The sequence below is a fragment of the Schistocerca gregaria genome, chromosome 7, assembly GCF_023897955.1.
Source record: "Schistocerca gregaria isolate iqSchGreg1 chromosome 7, iqSchGreg1.2, whole genome shotgun sequence".
In the NCBI taxonomy this organism is placed as follows: domain Eukaryota; kingdom Metazoa; phylum Arthropoda; class Insecta; order Orthoptera; family Acrididae; genus Schistocerca; species Schistocerca gregaria.
In genome coordinates this window covers 411,798,769-411,825,790 of record NC_064926.1, presented here as the reverse complement: position 1 = coordinate 411,825,790, position 27,022 = coordinate 411,798,769, and the positions used below count along the sequence as shown (strand labels likewise).

At 41.5% G+C, this 27,022-nt stretch overlaps 1 protein-coding gene and 1 non-coding gene across 2 annotated transcripts in view; both read right to left on the bottom strand.

Annotated features, from left to right (window-relative positions):
• LOC126281991 (lachesin-like) overlaps nucleotides 1-27,022 on the bottom strand; it is a 1,255,045-nt gene that overhangs the window by 114,671 nt on the left and 1,113,352 nt on the right. The gene's annotated exons all lie outside the window — the stretch shown is intronic.
• Trnaa-cgc (transfer RNA alanine (anticodon CGC)) lies at nucleotides 8,487-8,559 on the bottom strand. Its single transcript has one exon. It is a non-coding gene; the product is annotated as a tRNA-Ala (tRNA).

Genomic DNA, 27,022 nt, shown 5'->3' with positions numbered 1-27,022 from the left:
AGATTGCACACTGTCGCTGTCCTTCTCCCAGGAAGCAAAATAGGAAACGTACTCGGCACCGAACGACCGCTACGGTCGCAGGTTCGAAACCGGCCTCGGGCATGGATGTGTGTGATGTCCTTAGGTTAGTTAGGTTTAATTAGTTCTAAGTTCTAGGCGACTGATTACCTCAGAAATTAAGTCACATAGTGCTCAGAGCCATTTGAGCCGTACTCGGCAAAGAGGTACCTAATACCATGACCACTTTGTTGTCCGTCAGGTGAACACTAAATATTGGCACTAAATGTACTATTCAGATCCATGTTCCCCCAAACATTTACTCTGTACGTCTCCTTTGAAGATATTTGTTGACGTCTTTATAAGTGCGTTGTCACTGAGTCCTGTCTTGCAGTCAAAGTTCTCTGGCTGATTTTTCTAAGAACCTACTAACTGATGTACACGGATGGCAAAAGTCGCACACTAAAAAATTATGTCGAGTAGTGAAATTTACGGAATAAATTGGTCTTGGTACCATATTTAAGTAATTAAAAATGAAAAATTACTGGTTTAGGTAAGCGCGAGATAAGCCATTGCAAATGAGATATGCCAGTACATTAATAACCGGTTTAGCAGCCAGAAAGTTGATTACAAGCATGCAAAGATACACACATTGCGTTTGCAGGAGCCGAATGTCAGTTTGTGGGATTGAGTTCTATACCCGTTGCACATGGTCGGTCAGTACATGCTGTTTGTGGACGACAATGGAGATGTCGTCAGATGATGTCCCGTATGCTCTCTACTGGAGACAGATCTGGTGATCGGACAGACCAAGGCAAAATGTTGACATTCTTTACAAAATTTGGATTTTAACCACGGTAAGTGGGCGAGCGTTATCCTGCTGGAAAACACCCGTTTAAATGCCTTTCATGGACTAGCTGCACACAGCAACCAGGTTCCGTGGGGTAACCACGAGATTGCTCCTGCTGTCATACGAAATCGCAACCCAGACCATAAACCCAGGTCTAGGTCTAGCGTATCTAGCACGCCCACAGGTCGGTAGCAGGCCCTAACTGGCCTTCTCCTAACCAAGATACGGCCATCACTGGCACAGAGGCATAGACAGCTTTCATCAGAAAAGACAATACACGTCCAACCTGCCCTCCAATGAGGTCTCGTTTGACACCACTGAAGTCGCAAATTGCGGTGGTTTGGGGTCAAGAGAATGCATGCTACTTGGCGTGTGGCCCGGAGCCGTCCTTGAAATAACCTGTTTGTAACCGTTCGCTGAATCATTGTGGTGCAATTTGAGCTGCTGCAGTTTCCGTACGAAGTGCAATAGCCGTATGCCGAACACTATCGTCTTTCCTCTTCACAGTGTCACATGGCTGTCCGGAGAGTGCTCTTCTTGCGACCTTACTTTGTCGTGAAAAACGCTGTAGGCAATAATGAACAGTGGCTACATTCGTGCCAAATCTTTCTGCAGTATAGCAGAAGGAACATCCACCTTTTCGTGACCCTATTACGAGACCTCGTTCTAACTAGATGAGGTGTTGATAATAGTGTTTCTTTGTCACCTTAAAAGCATCCTTGACTAACATCAAATCACTACGTTCACTCTAAAAAGGTAACTGATGCGCACCACCATTACAGCGCATATTTAAGGTAAAGCTGATTTGCATCCTCGTAGTGGCGCTATTAGCGCCGCACTTACGCTACCTGCGCGAAATTTGAATAGACGTCGTCTTTCAGATGTAGAAACACCAATACCGTTTCTGTCGCACAACCCCTTCTTGGTGTTACGTTTTTTCTTCCGTCAGTGTATTATCTGTCCTCATAGATCAACATTCTTCTATAGCGGCACATTTCAAACGCTTCGGTTCCATTTTTGTCACACTTTCTCACAGTTCATTACTTACTTCGGTGTAATGCTGTGCTCGTAGCGTTATGTTCTCAGTAATTTATACCTAAAGCTGAGTTTCCCATGTTTGATTTTAGGGTACTTCGCATGGCAAGAAATGTTCCTTGTATCTTTGCTAGGCTGCTTATTACGTCCTTCTTGCTTTATCTGTCATGCGTTATGTTACTTGGTGGTAATAGCAGTACTTGGTCTTTTTTTCTTCATCCCCAGTACTGACATAAAATTTATAGCTAATTTCAATTCCGATACTCTCTACCACTTACATTGTTCTTCTGTTTACCCTCAAACCATATCCTGCACCTGTTAAACCGTTCATTCAACACGTCATGTAAATCTTCACTTTCACTGAGGAAGGCAATATAACCTTTGAGGAGTAGAGGAGAACGGTTGAGTTTGTACCACAAACCATTTTTAATCTGTATACTTCTTATTGTTCCCTTATGGTTCGTGTACGTATTGGATATTACCGGTATTTGCCTGTAGCATATATCTACTTGAGGTTTCCAGACACCTTTCCTCAATTTATGTCATAGAATTTTTTTCTACGTCGTCGTGTCCTATGAAAGTTACCTTATGTTTCCTATGTGAAGCGCGGCGTCACAGTTTCCTCCAGGGTATCTTTCCTGACGCCAAGTAGATTGTAACGTAACCGATCCTCAGTTTCCTTTTCTTTCATCTGCTTATATTATTCTTGTAAGGAGTGGCAGCATCAGCTATGAAATAATTTCTGTGATTTTTCTCACATTTATGTGCCTTTAATAGATTAGGGATTTATTGGGTCACTTTGTTTCGACAATTAATGGTATGCTCCCAGACTCAGGTTCTACAATCCTTGAGAAGGCGTTTGGTTGCTACTTCCTCCACTGATTTCAGAAGTTCCGGTAGAGTGTTATGTATCGTTTCCGCCTTATCTCATAGAAATTCTTAAAAAAATGTGTGAAACTCAAACTCTAATATTGTGTCCTCTATGTCTTACGTGTGGGTAGAGTGATGTAGAGGCGACTGGAAACTCGGTAGACAGTTCATTGCCTGCTACCTCCGTGTTCCGCCGGACTCCACTGACACGTGGACTTTTAGCCATCCTGAGGACACTCATTTCCCACCACAGAAAACAATCCGATTGTATGGTTCAAGGGATGAACGATTGCTTTCCTCTATACTGATGACGATAAATCACCTGTTGATATCTGGCCGCCTCATGTCACCGCTGCTGCCTTGGATTCTGCCCTCCTTTCGTGCTTTTCTGCACGGTGGTGGTGCCGGAGACATCGTGGCCAGGCCTCGGATGTTGACCCCTGCCATCATCTCTGCCCCACGCCCCATCAGCCGAGCAGGAGGGTGAGTGCAAGTATTACCGTGGTCGCACCCTCTTTTCCCTCTTCCAGTCTTTTTCTTCTTTTCTTCCCACTTCGTTAATAAAGACGTTGCATTGATCGAGTGAAGTGCTGAATGTACCGGAACGACGACCTTTTTACTTAGTATTTATACTTGTTCGAATAAGGATATTTAGTTTAACCTGTTCCCTGTTCGCCAGCTCTCACAAAAAAATAAGTAGGAAGGGTGCGGTTAAGGAGTGTAAAGGGGATTACCTCTAGGCTGTACCTTTGGTTTCCTACCTAACACACCCTGTCTCCAACGGTTCGAAGCCAACCACTATATTTCCTGCTTCTTAAAAAAATGTGGTAGTATCTTTGATTAGCAATCAACACGTATTCGGTCCTGGATTAGAACCTAGCCACTGCTTAAATTTTGGATACAAATAATCAGTAACCGTGGCGGAAGACTTCCACCACAAGAAGTCACACTCGTTCATCCAACAACTTTGTCAGAGAGGACTATCAGGGCACTGTCTGATCTTAGGATAGGAAACTGCCCCTAAAGGCGGAAGAATCAATAAACGGCGTGAGGGTGCACAATGCAATGGAAATCACTACATTAAGGACACGTAATGTGTATCCTCAGGATACTGAAAATAGTAATGATGTTCTCTCCATTGGTAAAATATTCCAAAGTAGTCTCCAATTCGGATATCTTGGGAGAGAGGGCTGAGGAGTGAAGGATTGTTATGAATAGAAAAGTAGGGCAGAGAGTGAGTTACTGCGAACAGTTCAGTGATATGGTTGTCCTCATAAGAATCGACAGCAAACCAACACCAACAAAGATACGTCAGATGTACATGCCGACACCGCAAGCGAAAGATGAAGAGATAGGGGAAGTATATGAAGGTACTGAACGGATAATTTAGTACGTAAGTGGAGCTGAAAATCTAATCGTCACGTGGGGCTGGAATGTGGTTGTAGGGTAAGAAGTACTCTGAAGCTATAGATACTACGATAAGCTTAGTAGGCCGTTCAGTTGAAGAGGAGCGGACATCTCCAAAATGAGCAATCAGAAAAATTGTAAAGGCAGACGTAGGTACAAAGAAGGTAGCTGCGAAGAAACCTTGGGTAACAGAAGAAAAACTTCAATTGATGGGTGAAAGATGGAAGTACATAAATGCTCAAGGAAATTCAGGAATACAGACGTTCAAGTCACATTGGAATGCAATAAAGAGGAAGTACAGAGACGCTAAGGCGAAATGACTGCATAAATATGTAAACAAATTGGAAAACAAATGATCGTCGTAAGGACTCACTCATCATACAGAAATGGCATAACAGTCTTCGGAGAAATTAAAACCGAAGATGATGGCATTATGGGAACACCACTGTTAATTGCAGAAGAGAGAGCGAAGGTGGAATGAGTTCATTGAAGGCCTCTATGTGTGGGAAGACTTGCGGGTTAACGTAATAGAAAAAAAGAGCCGATGTGGAAATGATAAGAGATCCAGCATAGGAATCTGAATTTAAAAGAGCTTTGGGAGACTTGAAAGACTACATGAGGTAGAAGAGATAGAATTTCTCAAATCATTGGGTAGAATACATGAGTCTGGGGACATACAATCTAACATTCGGAAGAAGATCACCACACACATCTGGAGATAGAAAGATCTGATAAATGTGAGAATTCTCCTAAAATCAGCATAACAGCTCATGCATCTAAGTTGCTCAGAAGAAGAATATACAGAGAATTGAAAAGAAAATTGAGGATGTGTTAGATGATGATGACGAGTTTGACTTTAAGGAAGGCAAAGGCATCAGATGCGCAATCTTGACGTTATGCTTCATAATGGAAGGAAAGCTAAAGAAAAATGAAAACACGTTCATAGGATTTGTCGACCTGAAAAAAGCCTTAGGCAGTGTAAAACTGTTCAATTCTGAGAAAAATAGAGATAAGCTGTAGAGAAAGACGGATGATATAAAATATTTACAAAGGCATGAGGGAACAATCAGAAGTGCGCGGATTAAAAAGGGTTTAAGATAGAGATGTAGTCTCTCACCCACTACTCTTCAATCTTTAAATCTAAGAAACAGTGATGGAAATAAAAAGAAGATTCAAGAATGAGATTAAAATTCCAGGTGAAAGTATATCAGTGATAAGATTCACTGATGAAATTGCTATTCTCAGTGAAAGTGAAGAAGAATTACAAGACCTACTTAGCGGCATGTACATTCTAAACAACATAGAATATCTACTGAGAGTAAATCGCAGAAAGACGAAAATAATTAGAAGTAGCAGAAATGGGAACACTGAGAAGCTCAACTTTAAAACTGATAATCCCGTATTAGATGAAGTTAATAAATTCTTATAAATAGGCAGCAAAATAACAAATGACGGACGGAAGTGGAAGGAATTGAAAAGCAGACTAGTACTGACAAAAGGGGCACTCCTGGTTAAGAGAAGTCTACTAGTATAAATTTATCTACTTAATTTGAGGAAGAAGCTACTGAAAAGGTAATTTTGGCGCAGAGCATTGTATGGTAGTGAAACCTGGACTGTGGAAGAACAAGAACAGAAGAGAATCGTAATATTTGAGTTGTGATGCTACAGAATAATGTTGAAAAATTGTGGACTTAGAAGTTAAGGAACGAAGATGTTCTCCGCAGAATGGGTGAGGAAAGAAATATATGGAAAACACTGCAAATAGGCAGGGATATGGTGGTAGGTCATCTGTCAAGACATAAGGAATATCTTTCGTGTTACTGGGGGAAATGTAAAGCGTAAGAACTGTAGTGGAAGACAGAGACTGGAATACAGACCGCAAATAACTGAAGACGTCGGTAGGTTGCAAGACTTTCTCTGAGATGAAAAAGTTGGCGCAAGAGACGAATTGGTACTGGCTGCCTCAATCCAGTCAGAAGACGACCAATGACAGAAATAAAAAAAAGAAAGACTCTCAAATCGACTCCCATTTCGTTTTCTGTCATGTCAGCAGACATGCTCTGTCATCTTATCCAATCTCTCCTCTAAATTTAATAGTGGAATACCTTTCACAGTCTCCACGTTACTTTCAGTCTTACCGAAGTTTCTTCTATTCGCTATGTATATCCTTCCAAGGATCAAATCGTTTGTGATTTGTTCATATTTTTCCAGCAGCCATTCCACTTTATCTTTGTTGCCCTTTCTGTTGATTTCAATGGTTATTCGTTTCTTTTCCTGACCACTTTGTTTATCCTTCTTTTCTATTTCAATAAAAGTATGTCATCTCTCATTCAAGGTTTCTTCGCAGATATCTTCCCTGTATCTATAATTGTGAAAATTCTTTGAGTCTCGTTTTGAGAGACTTCCATTTCTCTTTATCTTCATTTGAACAGCGTGCTGTGGTATTTATTACCGCAATATCTATATCCTCAAAGTAATGCACGTTATCGTTCTTCAATACATCGGTGCCCCACTTCTTTACATGATGATTCTTCCTGTTTATTCTCTTATACTTCAAGCCACTGTTCGTCACTGTTAATGTCCCGAATCTTTATCTGCTCCTAGGCACACTTTACAATCTAGTATTTGATTTGTGGAGCTCTGTCTCACCAGGACGTAATCACCACGTAACTATTTTCCCAGGTCTTTTACAAACATAGCTCCTTGTCCTGTGATTCTTCAACAGTGTGTGTTATATTACCAGATAAAATTTATTGTAGCACTCGAAGTGTCATTCTCTTCGTTGATTCCTGCTACTCAACCCCCCTTCTCCTATTACTCCCTCTTCTACCACACGCCACATCACTATGGTCACGGTTGAAACAGACTTTCTTAATATTACTAATGGTAACACTTCATAAGAACTTTCATCAATCAGACATGAAAGACTGGTAGCCAAGAACTCGGCGCTGGTATGGACTGCTTTCATTTGTTTTTACACCTCCTTCCCTCCCGTCACTAGCTTACGAAGCTGATGACACACTCCCGCAGAGTAAAAGTTTCTGAATTGTGAGTCATATAAAATCCAAGTTTGGTTGAAACGACACTAACAGTTCTAGAGCTACGCTGGGGCAAACCCGTATGCTTACATAAATGCTTCCAGTTTTGAGAAGATAGATTAACTAATCAGTAACAGATACATCGATACGAGTTAACGCCATGTGTAATGTACGATTAATCGTGGCAGCACTTATTAATTACAAAACTGTTATTACTTCTGCCTCCAGCAAAGACTGGAAATCTATATTCTGGGAACGATTTTGTTTTCCGAAAGTAATTATCTTCGTTTTATGATTTTTGCATTTTTTCAGTTACCCGATAAAGAGTGTGTAGAATTTGGTACTGTATAGTAACTGAATGTTTGAATAGATTGCCTATTTTTAATTAAGTTCCTAGCCGCTCATTGGCTACCGTTTCAATTCTGCCTGACTTAACATTTTAATCCAGAATATTGCAGGTTACATGAAACACATCTGATAGCACTGTTCATTTCGTACCGATAATGGCTGCCTTCTCTAACACGTGAAATTTCGTCATTTTTTGTGTTTTCCGTCATTTCTTAACTGCTTCAAAATTCATGGAGGTATGTTCCGCTTTTGCCAAACGCATTTCGCTCCTTTTATGTATGAAACTACTTCAGTGGCCTGTAACACACTTTGGTTTTTATATATATGTAATAAATACATTACGCAGTGGGTAGAAGTATGTTACCGTGCTACGTTTACTCATGATTTTATATTAGAAACAACTATTGTAGGACAAGTTTCGTGAGGTTGAATTATTGTTTAGTGTTGCTTACGATTTTCAGTGTTGCTAGTCCGTGTGTGTGGTCCTGGAAATGTGTTCATTAGGTCTCCATACTCCAGCTTCACAATTTCCGGCATTTTTTCACACACATTTACTATAGCACATCACTTGCACTTTTCAGAGAGTGATCAACCTGTGTGTAGCATTGCCAACTCTCGCTGTGTTTATCTGTTATTTTTTTGTGGCGTAGTGTGAGTTGTTTGATATTTTTAATTTTACGTGTGAGTGTTTGTGTGTGTGTATGCATATGCATGTGCTAGTGAGTGAGTGAGTGAGAGAGACAGAGAGAGAGAGAGAGAGAGAGAGAGTGGTGATTGTGGTGGTGGTGGTTAGTGTTTAACGTCCCGTCGACAACGAGGTTATTAGAGACGGAGCGCTAGCTCGGGTTAGGGAAGGATTGGGAAGGAAATCGGCCGTTCCCTTTCAAAGGAAGCATTCGCCTGAAACGATTTAGGGAAATCACGGAAAACCTAAATCAGGATGGCCGGAGACGGGATTGAACCGTCGTCCTCCCGAATGCGAGTCCAGTGTGCTAACCACTGCGCCACCTGGCTCGGTAGTGAGAGAGAGAGAAAGAGAGAGAGAGATAGAGAAAGAGAGAGAGAGAGAGGGGGGGGGGCGGAGGATTCCTCAATTTTTTATTCCGGTTATGTTTTTATTTTGTTTGTTATTGTTTAAGTGGGTGACAATATCAGTGCGTTAGAAATTATATTAATTGGCCATCAACTACTTCTTTTATCATTGCAACGGCTCATATATCTACTCACATACAGAGCAATCCAACCACATATTTAAAGAAAAGAAACATACCAAAATAAAAATAATAAAACGAATAAATAAATACAGCACTCACACTACGAATAACACATAACAAAAAAACACACACACACGCCACCTAAAACAAAACAAAAATATCAAACCTCACTTACTATTCAAACACAGGGCGTGACAGAGACCGTTGGGAACACTACACACTTTACACATACGTTGATCACACAATGGAAGGTGGAAAGGATATGCCATAATGAAAGTGGATGAAAGGACGCCAGAAATCGGCTAGCTGGAATACGGGGACCCAATGAACATATCTTCAGAACCACATACATGGACTAGAAACACCGGAAATCTTAAGTAACACCAAACGATAACTTAATCGCGCGAAATTTGTGCTACAAAATGTTGTTTCTAATCTAAGAAACATGAGTAAACGTGGCATACTAACATTTGTGTAACTAGTACATAATGAATTTGTATTCATAAAAACAAACATGTATAACAGGCCACAGAAGATGCTTCATAAATAAAGGAAGCAAACGCATGTGGCAAAACAAACTGCTTTTTGTTTAGTTGTAATATCAGGACATATTCCCCACGGAAGGTGAAATTTATTGGCGGCTTTAAGCGGATCCATCGTTGATAGGCAAATCAGGACATATTTTCCTCTGAGGGCAATTTTCCTGAAGTCATTAACGCAATAAGCATAATCAAATTCTACAACACATCATTAAATCGTCCGCAATCCTGAATAGAATTTCAAACAAAGTATCATCACAGAGATTATTTACTTCGTTTCTGTAAGTCCCTGGTACATAGTTCTGCCAATGCAAATAATTTTCATAAACTGCACCGTCTTCCACATTCACGTCGTAGAGGAATGATAACTGAGAGCCGGCGATGGAGTTACCGAATCGAGAGGGGCGCGAGGCTAACCAACTTAGTCGGAGTTTAATGGCACTTGTTTAACGTTCGCAGCCAGTTAGTTGGTTCCATCATATGCTTTGGCGATTCTACTGCTGTTCGTTCCTATTTTTCGGGTTATTGCTTTAAACCACTAATCATTCTCCCAGTAATTGGTCGTATCCACGATATAATTTTACGATTATGCTTTCGTGTGTTTACTCACCTGCGCAAAGGCTGTTTCAAAAATACAATCATTCTGATTACTTATTAAACGTTTACACAGTTATGTCAGCGGGTAATTCATTTGTACGATGGTTTATGGTGATATAACAAATTGTTATAGCGGCTGCTAGAGTCCTTTGTAGATGAATCCTTCATTAGTATATTGATGTGTGATGTGGTACCCGTACATTCGTACTTCACTGGACCATCCTTAGGAGGTTTTCTTCAATAAGACGTCTCCGTTGCCCGACATTGTTTTACTATTTGCGTGATGTTATGGGGAGAGTTCCTTTCCTGTATGTCATCAGCGATTGGACTTACAGCCTCTTAGGATACACAAAACCGCTCAAACGATACGTCACACAGGAGTTTGGTGACTTTTGTACAGGATTAATTTCCGAATTCCCAAGATCTTCTGATTTGCGTTTTACAAGTTTTAGATCAATGAATCTTACTATTTCAAAGATATGCCTATTGTTCGCGTTTTAGTCGGAACCGTGCAGATGAACATCTTAATAACACGTGTATTTCGTACCTTGTCAACGGAACTAACATCTTTATCCCACATACCGCAACTGAGTCCTTAACTTGCATACGATTAAATGCGAACAGTTTTAGTTATTAGGTGAAGAGATCATTCATATGTTCCAATCACTGTCAGGGAAAATACTCCGTCGGCTTGCAGCTTTCATGGTCATCTCCTGATTCGGCGGCATTTTCTGTGTGCTGTGTTATCCCATGACAGTCGCAAAAATCATCGGAATTTGACAATTTCTTAATGTTCAAGATAAACACCGAGGCTCTGTTGAATCCTCCCAAGCACGTTCTCCAGTCATAATGGTATACAACGTTATGTGCCTGTGTCTGGCTGGGTCTATCTGTTCACCGTTACCTGCCACTGTAGGGCGCTCTGAGGTCAGAAGGGGACTTTAGAAATTGAGTTACACGTTACTATTGCAGGCCAAGGCCTTTCATTGGACGCTGTACTCCACTTCAAAGCGTCACAGATACATGAGAGTATTATTCAACATAATCATCAAGACTTTGTGAACAACTTTCGGAGCGTTAAACCAACTACTCAGTTCCTCGATGATAGAAATCCCGCTGTATGAAGAGCCTCATCGTTGGAAAGTTTGCCCCGTCCCCGTCCCAGATATTCTTTCAGCTTGCTGAAAAGAAATCCCCGTGGCGCCAGATTTGCATTTTCATGGAAAAATCACACACGTTGTGCGGCCTTGGCCGTTCTGTGAGCAATATTTCACTAGAGCTGGACGCGACACCGCCTATGAATCGCATTCCACCAGAATTTCACGGTGAATCTTTGTCCAATTTATACATTTCACCAACAATACTCTCACCGTCCCGAGGACTTTAACTTTGGAGTACGTTTGAAATTGCTGTAACATTTCAGTAGCGCAGCGTGATGCAGTCGCTACCCTTCTGACATTGTTGCGTAATCTTCCTAGGGTTGGACGAACTGTGTAACTTACTCTCTGAAGTCTCTACGTAATTTAGTTTTCTCCTAGATGGAGCAGTGAGGCCTCTTGCTAAGGAGAGCCAGCATGAAGAGGCCACAGTGAGTGAACATGTATAACAATTCCACCGCCAGTAGTGCTGTAGAATGGGAACTTGCGTCAGTCTGGGCTACTAGCAAATGTGCTGTATCACATTCAGTGAACGTGCCTTGTGGCAGAATCAACGGTTTTATTTTTACGTTTCACCGAATACTGTCGTATTACGTGATCAGAATCTGAGGGTAATATTACGGTAGCAGGAGACGTGCAAAGGGCACTACGTACACCCGTTTGAAAACTTTCGTCCAGTGAAATAACAATCAGCTTCCCTTTCTAAATATCACACGTTGTAGGATACCTAAAAGCTATTCATCAAAACCAAATCCACTACAGATGTAAAATGTTTATGTGGAGGATTCTTATGCGACAGACTTAGCTATACACTACCACGGTTTCGGGGTCTTAGCCTTGTCATCAAGTATGTCTGAAATGTAAGTTGGTCGTCTTGTCCATGCTCAAACAAGTAGCTGGCGAACATCTACGCTAGGAGTACCGTCACAATAGCGTCCAAAATTGTGGCTGAATAGTACCCTTTTCCTGTAATCAAACCGGTTCATACAGACCTCGCATCAACATTCGATTGCGGCAGTTTTGGGACAAGAAGCATTTTCCCAAGCCGTTCTTGAAAGTGGAGGTACTTTGCAGCTACGATTTGGGTTGGCTGGAGGATTTGGGGAAGGGTACCAAACAGCAAGTTCGTAGGTCCCACCAGATCAGGGAAGGATGGGGAAGGAAGTCGGCCGTGCCCTTTCAAAGGAACCGTCCCGGCATTTGCCTGAAGCGATAAGCGAAATCGTGGAAAATCAAAGTCATGATGGCCGGAGGCGGGTTTCAACCGACGTCCTCCCGAATAAGAGTTCTGTGAGCTGACCTCAGCGCCACAGCGCTCTGCGAACAATTTATGATGTTATTATAATGGTCCACCTACCCTATGATGTCCTACTAATGCTAGATTTTAGATACATCTCGCGATGGGACTAAGAGCTGACACCGTCACGGTGTACAGTGACTTCTGTCGATTAAGACTTCGGCCAATAAAGGAATTTTAAACAGTGGTGGATCTGTTTAGCAAGAACGTGTTGCAGAGCAGTTGTGGATGTTCCACCAATAAAAAATGTATAAAAAAAAGTTGTCAATAGTTGCCTGTGTTTGATTTTCAAAATGAAAAATGCTTGTCCCTCTCAATTAACATTACACAACGACCATTCTCTATCATCGCATTTTGCTACGACCAGTTTTAGAACCCAATATTAACTTGTTACATATGTCTTATTTGTCTCATATATTGAAGCGTACCTGAATATTGCGCATATTTAAAATCCTTAACCAAAGATATTAGTCACATCAGACTGCCCAAAACACTGAGGATACATTTTAGAATTATCAAGAAAGTATAAAAAAACCAAGTAACATGCCATTCACTTCTTTAAAATTTAAAGAATCCAACTGACACAGCAAATGCTTAGGAGTTACAAAAATCTTGTGCTGGGTTCAGCAATCTTCATTCAATAATAGATGCTGACAAAGCTATCTACATTCAAAACCGCTTCGACTAACATAAGTCTACAAAATTTTGATGGTAGAAGTAGCTTTTGGACTAAATAGTCGAAATATTCGAAAAGAAAGAGAAGGCTAAATATTGCGAGCTTAAAACGAACAGCGGAGAGCAATAAGGGTTAAAAGAAATTTTGCAATACAACTGCGTGAATGCTTGTTTCGGGCACAGTAATGGAGTGATGATAAAAAGTTAGTTGTATTATTTAGAATCTATTGCCACTGTTGTAAAATCTTCCGCAGTGTATCACTTTTCTGTTTAACTCATGAGCGATTTAGATAATGAGTTCTCCTTTGTTGGAGAGAGACGGTAACTTGTGGTGGCGATGGATTAGCAGCACTGCATCTGCCGTCAGACGTTTTACTGCCCATCGTGGAGTTACTCCAGCGCTGGAAGAAAACACGCTACACCAATTTTATCACGTCCACATTGTCAGCGCAAGGTGGACTGGACGCTCCATTTCCCATGCATTTTAAGTACTAAACTTTTCGCGTGGTATTATTTCGGGAATGAATCTGAGTACCCCGGCGAGGGAAAACCACATTCGCCACAGGCAGCTGCCTTGAAGAGCAAAGTGATGACTACTGGGCAGGATACCGATTACCGCGCATGGAAGCAAAGGGTAGACGAACCACAGTGAATAACTGACCCTCCAGTTTAAGGCTGGTCCTTAACGAGTGACCAGACACATCAATCAAAACCAACGTCCCATTTTGGTATAAAATACCCTCCTCTCACTTAACATCAAAGGGCACAGATTGTCACACACTTGGAGGATACGTTATTTGGCCGCTTCAACCGTAGAAAAGTACGCATACACTTGTGGATTCTATATGTACAGGAACGCAGGCAAGTATACACTGAAAACTACGAAAGGCATTGTACGAGTATGTCGATTATCAACATGGAACTGCTGCGACAGATGGTGGAGATGTTCTTACATGAACGATATTAAAATTAAATAAGGTGGACTACCGGCATTCCTGCGCTCCTCCGTACTAGCTAAAGCCACAACCATTTCCAGTCTGATCGTGGGCATCTATTTATTTGCGTTACCCACCACATAGACAAAAGACCCCATCAGCATACATGCACTAAGACAGTGCACCATTTCACCGCTTCCGATTTCGGTGAGATTCGAATGAGTCATTCTCTAGAGACACGAGGTACCATATTGGACATGGAGAACCTTAGTTAGATTTCTGTTTTGGCTGCCCCCTTGTTCTCATCTGCAGATTTATGCCTGTTTGCTCTTTCATCTTACCACCATCCCCCCCTCATCGTATATTTCCTTGTGCGTCACTAGAGTAAAATGGTAGTTTAAATGTTTATCATGAATTTTTGAATATTTCCCGTCCAGTAGCATGACCAGCCCATTCACCGGATCTGAATCCGTTGCTCTGGCTATGGGGCATTTAAAGGGGCAGTTGTTTGCTTAGCCCATTGACAATATGCAGGTATAATAGGAGAGTGTGAACAATGCATGTAACGAAGTCCGATTATAGCCCGGTATTTTTGAAAGATCACGTGATTCACTATGAAGAAAGGCGACAGTATGTGTCAGAATGCTTGGTGACCACATGCAACACTGCTTCAAGCTGAGCGACTACTATTATGTAGCAGACAGATGGAAATGAGGGGACAGATTGGCTACTATATCAACAAGCATCAGTTTCCGGACTTACTGTTACAAGAAATTTTCTTCTAGTTTTGATCAATATTGTCTATTGTAGGAACATTTGTCAATTTCTCTCAGACATCCAATCTAACTACACAAACGCGATTTTCCTGCTGACGACACCAGTGGCGCACCAGCGTAGCTGAATGTTGTGGAGAAGTTTTTGTATGTTCATGGAGAAATTCACGGAGAAGGCTCGAGGTATATTATAATGTTCTTTTGTACGCTTCATTTCATTCATTATCAGAGTTTTAAATTCTGAGAGTAATAATTAGTTTACGTGAAAGTCGGGAATGTTTTTGCTACAAATTTTGAGAGATTCGAAGCGATGAGCTGAACCAATTCCGAAACAGTTGTCGCCGTCAGTCTACGAAGATTGCGACTAGCTTTACTTGACTCCGTTTTACCTCCTACTGCCAATGATCGTGTGCATTTTGTACCTGCAACGAGACATGTTAAATGTTGAATTGAAATAAGAAATGTCAGTCGAAGCAGAAACTATTAGAGAAATAAACTTGTGACGAGGAATGCTGTGTTTGAATACACCACGACAGTTCTAATTACAGATTAAGTTTGAAGAGTTGTAACGGATTAGTTCCTGCTATTTTGGAGAATTTCAGTAATTAATCAAGTTTATAAATGATCTGTAAATGCTATCGATAGGTGAAATCTAAATAGTAAATAAAGGCATAACCTCTGCACATTTTAATGTAATTACATATTTACAGAAGCTAATTTTCGAAACGGCTGCAGCTGATAGGAGAGAAGAAAAATTTTCTGTCTCTACTTTCCAATACATAGCTGGTGAACTTGAAGCTAAGGACTGTTTCATTTAAGCCTCATTTTCAGAAGTGGATTTGGAAGCAAGCTGCAATATGTTGTGTATAGATAGCTGGACGAAAAATGTTATGATTACCAAATTTCTTTTGTTAATTAAAGACATAGATTGCGAAGAGGATTGTGATGACGATGGTTATGAGGAAGAGGATGCAATTCAAATGGCTAACGACAAAAGCTGATCGGAAACGATAACAGCGAAACACAATTCTTACCACATTAGCGGAATCAATGTAGATATTCGTCGTCGTTTCGAACAATGACCGTGCTGTTAAATCATTTACTGGCGGTGACAGATACCCAGTTAATAAGCAGACTTTTCTCCAGGTTTCTTCCATGGTAAGACAGAGTTTTAGGAACCAGATTTTAAATTGTAAGACATCTCCAGGAGCAGATGTGGACTGTTACCACAATCTATTGGTTATGAACTGTAGATTAAAACTGAAGAAACTGCTAAAAGGTGGGAATTTAAGGAGATGGGACATGGATAAACTAAAAGAACCAGAGGTTGTACAGAGTTTCAGGGAGAGCATAAGGGGACAATTGACAGGAGTGGTGGAAAGAAATACAGTAGAAGAAGAATGGGTAGCTTTGACAAATGAAATAGTGAAGGCAGCAGAGGATCAAGTAGGTAAAAAGACGGGGGATAGTAGAAATCCTTGGGTGGCAGAAGAGATACTGAGTTTAATTGATGAAAGGAAAAAATACAAAAATGCAGCAAGTGAAGCAGGCAAAACGGAATACAAACGTCTCAAAAATGAGTGGGACAGGAAGTGCAAATTGGCTAAGCAGGGATGGGTAGAGGATAAATGTCAGGATGTAGAGGCTTATCTCATGAATGGTAAGATAGATACTGCCTACAGGAAAATTAAAGAGACCTTTGGAGAAAAGGGAACCACTTCCATGAATATCAAGAGCTCAGATGGAAACCCAGTTCTAAGCAAAGAAGAGAAAGCAGAAAGGTTGAAGGGGTACATATAGAGGGTCTATACAGGGGCGATGTTCTTGAGAACAATATTATGGAAATCGAAGAGGAGGTAGATGAAGATGAAATGGGAGATATGATACTGCGTGAAGAGTTTGACAGGGCACTGAAAGACCTGAGTCGAAACAAGGCCCCGGGAGTAGACAACATTCCATTAGAAACTTACAGCCTTGGGAGAGCCAGACCTGACAAAACTCTATCATCTGGTGAGCAAGATGTATGAAACAGGCGATATGCCCTCAGACTTCAAGAAGAATATAATAAGTCCAATCCCAAAGAAAGCAGGTGTTGACAGATGTGAAAATTAGTGAACTATCAGTTTAATAAGTCACAGCTGCAAAATACTAACGCAAATTATTTACAGACGAATGGAAATCTGGTAGAAGCGGACCTCGGGGAAGATCAGTTTGGATTCCGTAGAAATGTTGGAACACGTGTGGCAATACTGACCCTACGACTTATCTTACAAGAAAGATTAAGGAAAGGCAAACCTACGTTTCCAGCATTTGTAGACTTAGAGCAAGCTTTTGACAATGTTGACTGGAATACTCTCTTTCAAATTCTGAAGGTGGCTGGGGTAAAATACAGGGAGCGAAAGTCTATTTACAATTTGTACAGAAACCAGATGGTAGTTATAAGAGTCGAGGGACATGAAAGGGAAGCAGTGATTGGCAAGGGAGTGAGACAGGGTTGTAGCCTCTCCCCGATGCTATTCAATCTGGATATTGAGCAAGCAGTAAACAAACGAAAGAAAATATCGAAGTAGGTTTTAAAATCCATGGAGAAGCGATAAGAACTTTGAGGTTCGCCGATGACATTGTGATTATGTCAGATACAGCAAAGGACTTGGAAGAGCAGTTGAACGGAATGGACAGTGTCATGAAACGAGGGTATAAGATGAACATCAACAAAAGCAAAACGAGGATAATGGAATGTAGTCGAATTAAATCGGGTGATGCTGAGGGAATTAGATTAGGAAATGAGACACTGAAAGTAGTAAAGGTTTTTTGGTATTTGGGGAGCGAAATAACTGATGATGGTCGAAGTAGAGAGGATATAAAATGTAGACTGGCAATGGCAAGGAAAGTGTTTCTGAAGAAGAGAAATTTGTTAACATCGAGTATAGATTTAAATGTCAGGAAGACATTTCTGAAAGTATTTGTATAGAGTGTAGCCATGTATGGAAGTGAAACATGGACGATAAATAGTTTGGACAAGAAGAGAATAGAAGCTTTTGAAATGTGGCGCTACAGAAGAGTGCTGAACATTAGATGGGTAGATCACATCACTAATGAGGCAGTATTGAATAGGATTGGGGAGAAGAGAAATTAGTGGCACAACTTGAATAGAAGAAGGGATCGGTTGGTAGGACATGGGTTGAGGCATCAAGGGATCGCCAAATTAGTATTGGACTGCAGCGTGGAGGGTAAGAATCGTAGAGGGAGACCAAGAGATGAAAACACTAAGCAGATTAAGAAGGATGTAGGCTGCAGCAGATACTGGGAGATTAAGAAGCTTGCACAGGATAGAGAAGCATGGACAGCTGGATCAAACCAGTCCTAGGACTGAATACTACAACAACAACAAGCAGACTTTGTGGTAACTGCGTTTTTCGTACGTTGAAACCAACTGTAAAGTCTTGTTTTAGCAAAAAAAGGAACAAAATCTCTTGAAGGTTTGGTTAAGATTTTTTTTTTTTTTTACTGGTTAGAGGCAGCTTACATCGTGGACTACACTGATCAAAGCGTTACAGGGCCTCTTGGACGAGTGACAAGTGGTGCAGAGATCTGGAAACCACTGTCTCCACACAGGAAGAAACGGGTTAGATTTCATCAAGAATAATCTTTCGGAAGAGATTGCCGGCCGTGTAGATATTGGTAACGACTTGCTGTCCCAGTTTGCTACCGACGGGCTGGAAAAAGATTTAGGCACGAAAGTTTTATTTTATGGCGCCAGAAATGTGAAATTGCGAAAGAAAAGAAAAAGAAAATAACAATGAATGGTTTCACAGTGAAGCCCTCTAAGGGCTTTGCGAGAACAGACATAATGTCTGCATGGATACCGCAATCACCAAAAATGTTTATTCACATCCAAATGTGATGCAGCATATGAAGGTTGCTGCGTGTTGACGGGTTACTCCTGTAACCGATCATTTTTGCAATCAAGACTTATTATAAGTAACAACCTCTAATAGCTGCTCATACCTGTACAGTCACAGCCAGAGTCCGTTGCAACCTGTGGCTGTACAGGTATGAGTAGCCCTTAGAGGTTCGCCTTCACACATTCCTTTTAAATATTTTTTGACTAAATCCCTTGTGGCCTGTTATTTATTTGATACGTGACGTGTATGTACGGTCTCTGTCTTGTATTGTTAGTCAGTACTTAATTATTTTAACATAAAATTGTTTTTCTTCCAATAAATTTTTAATTATGTTATAGACCACTTCAAATGTCTAAATTCTGATGAAGGCACTCTTATAAGTGTTGAAACCTGGTTCATACGACTAGAAAATTGTGACCGAGTACTCCTTTGCTTCTATTTCATCTGAAGAAATTAGTAAAATGAAATTATTGAAATCCAGTTTCAGGAATCCAGTCCAATAGTTACCGACAGAATAAATTTGCAAGAATAAAACCGTGTTAGCTTCAACTGACGCTGGAAGAAAGCGTTCAGGCACAATGAAGGTGATCATTCGGCGATAAAATGGACATATACTCGACCAAAACAAAGTCTGAAGTCCCAGAATCTCAGTCCCTACCGAGTTACGAAATTCGAAAGAAGTGATAACTATGATGTGTGCCGAGAAGCTAATATCAAGAGTCGCAGTCCTACGGCAACTAGTGCTGAATTTATCCAACCTTGGCCAAGTAACTACTCATCACCCGTGTAGTGTGGTTGTCAGGATGGCCGAATATGGGAATTCTATGGTCGTTTTCCTGCTTACAGAACTAGGGGAGCCGAAAATTGCAGAGTAGCTCTTATGTGTACATGGAGTGGGGAAGATAAACGAAGAGTTGTTTAATGCAGGTGAAAGCCTTGCTATCTGTCAGAATAACTCTTAATGCTGAGCACTCTGCCTATGACATGTGACGTATGGCTGGTAACACATCACAGCACTGGCGATTCCTCTTCCTATGTGACGTTGATGGCACAGCCATTGTGCAGCTCCATCTAAATCGATATTAGACTCTGCCTAGCTTGATAACTAGCGTTCCTCAGATATGTATTTATTCCATACCTTTGTTATTCTGTCTTCTCCTTCCTCCCTCCCTGCCAATCCTCTCCACTCCCTCTCACTGTCCACCTTCTCTATCCCTCCTCCACAATCAGTCCATGTCCTTCTTCCTCTGACGCTGTCCAACTCCTCCTGGCGCTCTGTCCATCTGTTCCAACCCCTCCCTCTGTCCATTCGCTCCTCGCACATATGTCTGTCTGCTCCTTCTCCCTCTGTACTTCTCCATCCACCTATTCCTTCCTCTCCTTCACTTTCTCCATCTCAACCTAGAACTCTGCTTAATTCCTTCTCCCACCTCTGTCAATATCCTTTGACCCGTCTCTTCTTCCACCTCCTCATCCCCAATCTCAGTGTTCATTTCCGCCTTCCTCCTCTCCCTGTCCATCTCCTCCTCTTTATTCGTGTCTATTTTCTCCTCTTCCCATCTCTGTCCACCTCGTCGCATTCCCTTTCTCTGTTCATTTTCTCCTCCCCACCCTCTGTCCATCTCCTCCTCCTTATTTCTGTGTCCATCACCTCCATTCCTTCTCTGTCAGTCCATTTCCTCCTCTTTCCTTTCTCCTTTTTCTCTCCACATAATCAGTTCTACACCAATAGCGTTCATACTCCGACAGTATTTTTTTCCAGATACTAAATAATATACGTAGCAAATTTCGTTGAGCCACGCAAAGTGGCCATGCAGTTAGAGGCGCCATGTCACGGACTGCGCCGGAGGTTCCAGTCATTCCTCGGGCATGTGTGTTTCTTGTTCTTAGCATAAGTTGGTTTACGTTAGTATAAATAGTATGTAAGACTAGGGACCGATGACCTAAGCAGTTTGGTCACTTACGAATTCACACAGATTTGAACATTTTAAATTTCGTTGAAATCTATTCCGGGGTTTAGGAGGAGCTTTTTACTTGCGGCTTCGTCCGCGTACACAGATGTAGCATAAATTTCCCACATATTTAATATATTTCATAAGTATTATATACATATTTCACCTGCAGCTTGGTTTTCGAGCAACTCAGTGCTTGCGACGTCTTATCTTCTGTACATTTATGCGCTAAAGAAACTAGTATAGGCCCGCCTATTCCACTACAGAGATATTTAAACAGGTGGCATGCGGCGCTGCGGTCTGCAACGCCTGTATAAGACAACAACTGTCTGGCGCTGTTGCTAGATCGGTTACTGCTGCTACAATGGCAGGTTATCATGATTTAAGTGAGTTTGAACGTGCTTTTATAGACGGTGCACTATCGCTAGTACACAGCATCTCTGAGGTAGAGGCGAAGTGGGGATGTTCCCATATGACCACTCCACGACGGTACCGTGAATATTAGGAATCCGGTAAAACATCAAATCTCCGATATCGCTGTGGCCGAGAAAAGATCCTGCAAGAAAGGGACCAAAGAAGACTGAACAGAATTGTTGAACGTGACAGAAGTGCAACCCTTCGGCAGATTGTTACAGATTTCAATTCTGGGCCATCAACAAGCATCAGCGTGCAAACCTTTCGACGAAACGTCATCGATATTGACTTTGGGAGCTGAAGACCCACTCGTACCCTTTATCACTGCCCAACACAGCTTTACGACTCACCTGCGCCCGACATTAGACAGTTGATGACAGGAAACATGTTGCCCGACCGGACGAGTCTCGTTTCATATTGTATCGACCGGATGGACGTGACGGGTACTGAGACTACATATGGATCCATGGACTCTGCATGTGAGCAGCGGACTGTTCAAGCTGATGAAGGCTCTGTAATTATGTGGGGCGTGTGCAGTTGGAGTTATATGGGATCCCTGATACATCTAGATACGACTCTGAAGTGTGACAATTACGTAAGCATCACAATTACATAAGCCTCCTGTCTCATCACATGCATCCATTCACTTACATTGTGAATTCCGATGGACTGGGGCAATTCTAGCAAGACAATGCGACACCCCACATGTTCAGAATTGCTACAGGGTGGCTCCAGGAACACGTTTCTGAGCTTAAACACTTCCGCTGGTCACCTACCTCCCCAGACATGAACATTATTTAACATATCTGGGATGGTTTGCAAAGTGCACTTCAGCATAGATCTCCTCCCCCTCCTACTTCTATTGATTTATGGACTGCTCTGCAGGATTTATGATGTCAGTTTCCTCTAGCACTGCTTAAAACATTAGTCGAGTCCATTCCACGTCATGTTACGGCACTTTTGCGTGCTCGTGGGGCCCTACAGTATAGTAGGTTGTTGTTTTGGCTTCTCAATGTATTATTTTAGATGCATTTAGTTACTTTTACAGTTAGTAGTAAAGAAGTAATAAATTTAAACGCTATGTCTCGTGCGACTACTTTGCTGCATGACCAGCGAAAATGTAGCAAGCGATAAATATTTTCCGTAATCATTCCGTAAAGTAAAAGTTCCGTAAAAGTCTGAAACCGTGTGTAAAACATGTTGTAAGGCACTACGTGATCTCATTCTTAAATACTGAATGAACAATGTCTGGGTATTCGCGCATCGTGGGCTACACTACTTTCTCACCTCCAGACCCATTTCTCTGACAGGTAGGTGGTTCTGATCCCACAGTGATTCTTTCTAGACCGTAAATGGTTTGTGTACCACTTTTGGGTGAAATCGGTCCAGTGTCTTAGGAGGAGATTTGGAACACACATTTGTACTCCATACTGATAATATGTATGGGTGAACTTGTGAGCTGAAGAAAGACGTTTAATGACATACAGTAAACAAGACAGCTGCTGCAAGTAGTAAATAAACTAGAATCTAGCGGAAATTATGGAAATACGTGGACGCTACGGTAAGTAGGAGTCCCAAGCATGTACAAATGAAGCAGGACCGTGTCCTTTGTCAGCCACTATTGTGAGCTGTTTGGTGGTGTACAAGCGCCGAGAACAAACAGCTTCACAATAGGCAGCCGGGACCGTAGTGCACCGTACGACTAAATGCCACTCACTGTGGATTGCCACCCTCAAGTGCCACAATTTGGTTCTATTCCACCTACTCTTCACTTTAATAGATTTGAGAATGGTTACCAAAGTCTAGCTATTTCGTTATTTATGGTGAATACTGATGCCCGTGCATTGCTTCTTCTAACTCTGCTATCTAATACACAGGATCAATTTACTTATATTTACATATAAATCACAGTATATTCATGTAATACGAGAATTGCGGAAAATTCTCAAGTCTTCTTTTTTCTTTTTTAATTTGTTTGTCTCTCACACCATTGCGAGATTAGATACAATCAGTAACTTCCGACCATTAGCAGTCAGATTCCAGGAATGTCGTCTTATTGTATGGTTACCTTTAACTTCTGTGAACGAAACTTCTGTACACAAAACAGTGTCACAATATTTAGCTTGTATTTCTCTATGCTAATTTTAGAGCAACAGCCTGCACTACACCTGTTAGCCCATTGACAGTCTTTCTCAGACTTTAAAAATAAGGTACATATTTGTGTCCACTGAAGGGCGATCATGTTTTTCAACTGAGAACCTAAGGGGGTATGTGTGAGAAAAACCCCTTACGCAATGCTCAATTTGTAACAAGAGAAAGCTTGAAAAACAGCAAGACGCTGTCTCCAGTATGGCTCACTGCTTCCTGTGTTCTTTTTACAACATGTGTGTTTTAGTCGACGTGTTATGTTTCTGCCATTTTGTTTGCCTCTGCGCACCCTCACTGTGTGAGTGTCGTTTAGTAGCGCAATACTAGAAAGAGCTGTTATGTGTGCGTGGCGTGGTCTTCCAAAGAAAGTTTTGTCAGAAACTCAGAAACTTGGTAGGTGAATTATTCCGATTACGATGCATAACGTGAATTTATGTTGTCAAAACCGAGCAATAAAAAATTTACGTAAGACAGCAAGTGAGCTCATGAATTTGTATGGAAGGTGCCCTTGTTGGGAAGCTAAACATGGACGATAAGCCATTTAGGCAACAGAATCCGTTTTTAAATGTAGTGCTACAGAAGAATGCTGGAGATTAGAGAGGTAGAGCATGTAACTAATGAGCAGATACTTTAAGTGGGGAGAAAACAAGTTTGTGGCGCAACGTAATTATAATAAGCGATCTGTTGATAGGACACATTGTGAGACACCAAGGTATCACCAGATTAGTACCGTAAGGAAGTTTGGGCGTAGATATCATAAAGGGGGACCTCGAGATGAGCACAGTAAGCAGCTTTAGAAGGTTGTAACTTGCAGTAGTTATTCGGAGAAGAAGAGCATTCCATAGTACAGAGCTGAATGGAGAACTGCCTGAAACTAGGCTTCAGACTGAAGTCTACAACGACAATGACGGCAACTAAAAACTGAAAAAAGTTGACAACGGCACACACATTGTGATTTTCATTCTACATTTGGAAACATATTATAAATGTAAGTTCCGGTTCTTAGAATAAGACATCTGAATCTCTCTCAGCTGAAGTTGGACATGGTTTGTGCCAGATGCGTTATTCCAACTCTCTTCGACGTCGAAACTAGCTATATTTTGCACACTGAACTCTCAATTAGTTATAGCAGACAACTTTGTTGTTCTGGTGCCCCAGTTCGATCACAACGTTAAGTTTAGCACTACCAGCATGACTTTTGGAAGCCTAGGTGATTGCACAAACGTGTAACTGGACTTGGCTGAAGTTAAGCATACGTGATTTAATTTTATACCTGAGGCTTTGCTCTTTTAAGCATATGTTACTTATTTTGTCCGAAAGTTACCTTGAGCAGATAGTTAGAGAATCAGTTCTTGAGGGTAACGTCTTAGACCTCCTGGAAACAAACAGACCTGAACTTACCGAATCAGTTAACGTAGAGGAAGGTATCAGTGATCGTAAGGCTCTGTCAGCATCTACGACGACGGGTCCTACAAGGAATGTTAAGAAAGTTAGGAAGATATATTTGCTCAACAAGGGGGATAGGACTAAAATTTCAAAATGTTAGAAAAACGTTACGTAAACAAAGAGCACTTTATCTCAGATTCAAGAGAAGTAAAAACCTGTCTGACGCACAAAAGCTAAACGAAGTGAAAATGAGAGTAAGAAGAGCAATGGGAGAAGCGTTCAATAAGTTCGAAAGTAAGAGGTGTCAACAAACAAGCAAAAACCCTAAAAGCTTTTGGTTGTATGTAAAATCAGTAAGTGGGTCAAAATCATCCAATCATTCTTTCAACGACCACACCAGCAACGAAATGGAAGATAACAGACACAAGGTCGAAATACTGGATTCGGTCTTCCAAAGTTGTTTCACCGCGGACGATTCGTAGAACTGTCCCTCCTTTCAATCGTCGTGCGAACGTCGAAATGGCAGATATTGAGATAACCGATCGCAGAACTGAAAAGCTACTATAATCGATTAGTTGTGGAAAGGCTTTAGGACCTGATGAGATACGTAAAAGGTTCTGTAAAGATTATGTGAAAGAACTTGCTCTCCTTCTAGCAGTAATTTATCATTGACCCCTTGAGCAACTAAAGGTACCTAATGACTGGAAAAAAGCGCATGTCGTTCCCGTTTTAAAGAAAGGTTGTAAGACAGATCCGCACCTTTATAGACCTATATAGTTGACGTAAATCTGTTATAGTATTATGAAACGTGTTTTATGCTTAAGAATTATGACGTTCTAGAAAACTGAACAGCTCCCCTATAAAAATCAACATGGATTGCGCAAACAGAATTTCTGCGAAACACAGCTCCTGTGTTCCTCCATGAGATCCACAGAACAGTGGACAACAGTTTTCAGGCTGATGACGTGTTCCTTGATTTCAGTAAGGCATTTCACACCGACTCGCATTGCCGTTTAATGAAAAAAAAACTAGATTACGGAGTATCGGAGTAGACCTGCGATTGGATTCAGATAGAACGCAACACGTCACTCTTAACGCAACTAAATCTACAGATGTAAAGGTAATATCTGGAGTACTATTGCTGTTCACAATAAATATAAAGGATCTCGTAGAATGCGTCGGATGCTCATTAAGGCTATTCGCAGATGATGCAGTTGTTCATACGAAAGTAGCAACGCCAGAAGATAGTAAGGATTTGCAGAACGACCTGCAGAGAATTGATGAATGGTGCCGGCTCTGGCGGTTGAAACTGAACGTAAATAAATGTAACATATTGCACATACATAGGAAAAGAAATCCACTACTGAAAAGCTATACTATTGATGAGAAACAGCTGGAGAAAGCGTCTACCGTAATATCTAGGCGTAACTATCCAGAGCGACCTTCAGTTGGATGATAATATAAAATAGATAGTGGAAAAGCTGACACAAGACTCAGATTCATCAAAAGAATATTAATGAAATGTAACTCACCAACGAAAGGAGTTGCTTGTAAGGTGCTTGTTCACCCGATTCTTCAGTATTATTCATCTATCTACGATCCCTATCAGGTAGGACTGATAGAGGAGATAGAGAAGATCCAATGAAGAGGGGCGCGTTTCGTCACGGGATCGTTTATCTGGCGAGAGAGCTTTACGGAGATGCTAAACACTTTCAGACGTTACAAGAGAGGCGTTGTGTATCACAGAGAGATTTTCTACTGAAATTTCGGGACAGCATTTTTCAGGAGGAGTCAGACAACATATCACTTCCCACCCCCCCCCCCCCTCCCCCCCATACACTTCGCGAATTGACGACGAGGAGAAAATTCAAGAAATTAGAGCCAATACAGAGGCTTAACCACAAACATTCTTCCCACGCTATAATCGAGAGTGGAACAGGGTTGGAGGGATCAGACAGTGGTACCGAAAGAACCCTCCACCATATACCAATAGGTGGCTTACGAAGTATGATGTAGATGTAGATTTTTCGTACATCTCCTCCTCCTCCTCCTCCTCCCCCTCCCCTTCCTCTCTCTGTGCATCTTCTTCTCTCCCTGCCTCCGTCTCGCTACTCCTCCACTCTACCCATCCTTGTCTGTCTCCTCCTCTCCCTGTCCAGTTCCTCCTCTCCTCCTTCTGCCAACCTCCTCCTTCTCCCTACGTCCATTACCTCGCTTCTCTCTGGTTATCTCCACAACCTGCCACTCTCTTGTCCATCTCTTCCTGCACCTTTGCACCTTTTCTCTGTCCATTTCCCCATCTCCCCCTCCCCCCTCTCTTTCTATGTCCATTTCCTGCTCCACCTCACTCTCTTTTCATTTCTATATCGTATTCTGTCCATCTACTCATACCCCCTTTCTCTCTGTCCATCTCCTCCACTCACCTCCATGTCTTCCCTAAACTTATCTTCACTCATCTATCCATCTCTTACTCACTCTGCTCAGT